This window comes from Microtus ochrogaster, chromosome 15 (assembly GCF_000317375.1).
Source record: "Microtus ochrogaster isolate Prairie Vole_2 chromosome 15, MicOch1.0, whole genome shotgun sequence".
NCBI lineage: Eukaryota > Metazoa > Chordata > Mammalia > Rodentia > Cricetidae > Microtus > Microtus ochrogaster.
This window is the reverse complement of record NC_022017.1, coordinates 19,279,644-19,283,047: the sequence shown is the minus strand read 5'-3', so window position 1 is coordinate 19,283,047 and position 3,404 is coordinate 19,279,644. Positions and strand designations below refer to the sequence as shown.

Genomic DNA, 3,404 nt, shown 5'->3' with positions numbered 1-3,404 from the left:
ACTCCATAAGGAGCCTCTTTGATGCCCACCTTCCTCTTGAAGTAGCTTGGTGCTGCCAGGAGCAGATGTGCCTCATTGAAATAAAAAGTCTTAAGCTTTTTAAATATTTTAAATGCCATATTTTACAGCTGGATTAACATTATAGCTGGATTCATTTAAAGATTTAGCTTTTACGTTAAATTTATTATTACTATACTTGTGGGGTGTGTGTGTGTGTGTGTGTGTGTGTGTGTGTATGTGTGTGAAGGAGAGAGAGATGTCATGGTATATATGTAGAAACAAAAGGACAACTTAGTGGAGTCGGGTCTCCTTTTCCACCTTTTCATGGTTCTAGGCATCAAACTCAGGCTATGAGGCTTTCACAGACTTCTTACCCGTGGTCACATCTCTCCAGCCTTAGGCTGGAAATTCCCAACCTGAGGCTGAGGCCCCTGATTTTTCTTCTCTTATATTTATTTTAAAAGCCATATAATTGCAAGTTCTTTCTCCATCCATTTTTGGGGTATGTAAACCTTTTCTTAACTCTTTCCAGTTTTCCTTTTCAGGACCTGGACTTGTCCCGTGATATACTATAAAAGACAATGGTAGCCTCTGCTCTCCAAACTTTGTTGGAATTTAAGATTCTGATTTTAGTTAATGCCAATTAGTAAACACCTCATCACACACACCTATCCACAGCATGAAAAGCTTTTCCCTTGACCCACTATAGCACTATATGATGCCCCAACCTTGAATTTAGTGATGCTCAGTTCCATCCCTTTCAGCCACAGCTGTCTTGAACAGTGTTGCTTTTTTTCTTAACTTTTTAAATTCTTCCAGTACAAAGTTATTTGACATATGTAGGCTAGATTCTTTGAGATTCATTCACTTTTTTATTTTATTTTAAATAAATAAAATTTTATTTTAAAATAATTTAAAATTATTTTTAAAAATTATTTAAAATAATAAGAACTCAGTAACAACAACAACAAAACAAAAAATTAGCAAAACAAAACAAAACAATGGAACTAAACTACACACTTCAAATCCATAGCAAACTGAAGAGAAATAACAATTTTAAATATTAAGAGAAAATGTTTCATGTGTTCAAGGAAGTCTTGAGTCAGCCAAGTATATGAATAAAAAAATCAAAAGAAATCAGTATCATGTACAGCAAATGCGCTTACATTTCAATGCTAAAAATGTTTTAAGTGTGTATTTCGGCAAAGGGGAAGAAAGCATCTAAAATGGGAATTAAGACTGAATACATGAGAAACAGAAAAAAAATAATTGATATAATATGAAGTGATGAAATTACCAAAAGGTGGTGTAAAAATCCAAACAGTCAAACAATTCCTAAATCACATTCTAGATTAAATTTAATTATATCTGAAGAAATTTAGTGAAAAAGATAAATAAGTTATTTTTACATTGATAATTCCAAGGAAAGATTCATTTAAACATTTTAAAGTCTCTGTTGGAATAAAAATAATTGCTTCAAAAACAATAGACAAATAGTAAACAACAACAAAATGTCTACAGTGAACCACATATCAATCTAGTATAAAAATATAAATGAAAGCAAACATTTAGGAATATTTAAAGGAACAAAAATTGCTACATAAATATAAATATGAACACCTGCAGTACCTCTCCAAGGGCAACATTGTCACAATGGTAAAAGAAAAGAAAAAAGAAAGGAGCAAAGAAAGGGAAATTTGATATATTCTGATATATCCAAGAGAAAGTTTAGAAGTCACTTACCATGATGTAAAACCTGCAAACAGTATGAGAAAAGCTGTCATGAAGTAAAGCAGAGAAACCAACATGGAAATCCTTACCAGAATTCCAGCGAAGAACACAAAATAAATACAGAGCATTCATATTACAAACAGTAAGAAAATTTACCTCAGAGATAAAAACCACTCGGACTCAAATTAAATTTAAAATACTGATCTAAATGTCAGGAGAATCAAACAGTGAATAGATATCAACATATTGACTCTAAGTGATGGATCTAATAAGATAAACTCATGTATCAAATTTAATAACTCATTTAAAGAAAACTATCTTGTCTCCATACGGCTATATCTCTAAACAAAACCCATCCCATAGGAAGACACAGAACCTTTAAACGCTTCAAGAAGCACTTACAACACACACTATACTCCCCATCCATCCACAATAAGGGGAGGTTTTTAGTGACGTGAAAATACCCAGTGACTTATCTAGGGTTCACTAGAGACAACTGATTGAGGAAGGGAATGAATCCACTCTGAAAAACTGTGAGAAAGTGATGGAACTAGAGTAGAGGGAGACACTTCTGGAGTCTAGCCTGGGTGGCTACCACTAAGCACCCTGCTCAGTAAGTGAACCCATAGAGACAGACCACCTCAAACAAGGGGGTTCAGGTATTTGCCCTATCATACCCCTAACCCATTGTCTATACATGCTGTGTTCTTCTGTGCCAAGAACAATGTGCCATTGGTAGCTGTTAGCACTCGTCCTTAGTGACACGTGAGCCAAGAACAATGTATCATTGGTACAGTTATTAGCTCCCGGCCTTAGTGACACACACACTGCACATTGTAGGACATCTGGGTGGGGCTTAACAGCATTTAATTCCTTGCTACCCATTAAGATTAATGTTAGCTGCAAGGCAGAAAAGTTCCGATGACAATGATTAGAGCATGAAAAGGTGTGTGCAGAGACAGGCCAATTGTCCCTATGTGTCCTTGGATGTCCTTAAGCCTCTCTGATTCTCCAGCTGTTCTGTTGTTTGTGTGGTTTCATATTTCCTAGACATGAGCAGAGGACCAGGAGGCAAGCTGACTATGGTGTACAGAAACTCTGTATCTATGGAGCCTTCCTGGAAGGACAACCCAATAACTTTCAGTCATGTATCAGTGGTCTGACCTGGTTTGGGGGGATTGGTTGAGATTTCTGTATGTGCCTTGTACAGGAGTAGAAGACAGGCAAGAATGGGGACTCGTAATGGCTCTACCTGTGCAGTGGTTGCTAAGCCAACCAACTTTACAAACAACATAAATGAATCTTACGTCTTCAAAGAACAAATTCAATTCTGCTGTTATGCTGTATCTGTCAAATACTAGAGGGAAACATGCATAACTAGGTAATAAGCTCAAGATATTCTGAGCAGGAACAATATACATTAAGTGTTTGTTCCCTTAATAATCCAAGAATATATAGAAGACTTTAAGGTTAAAATGGCCAAACATAAAATCTTTAGAATGCAGTCTTGTGTATCAAGTAACTTTACCCACTGAGCATCTCATTGGCCCTGGCAATTTAGTTTTGAGATAAGGTAAGTCAAATTGAAAAGAAAACAATAATCTGAGGCAGGGCTTCTAAACACAACTAAAAAATAAATATTAAAAATTGAAAAGGTCTGGTAGCAGTGGCAC

General features: G+C 35.7%; 1 protein-coding gene across 1 annotated transcript in view; it reads left to right on the top strand.

Annotated features, from left to right (window-relative positions):
• The window catches only part of Cntn1 (contactin 1), a 283,386-nt gene that overhangs the window by 25,118 nt on the left and 254,864 nt on the right, over positions 1–3,404 (top strand). The window lies entirely within an intron of this gene.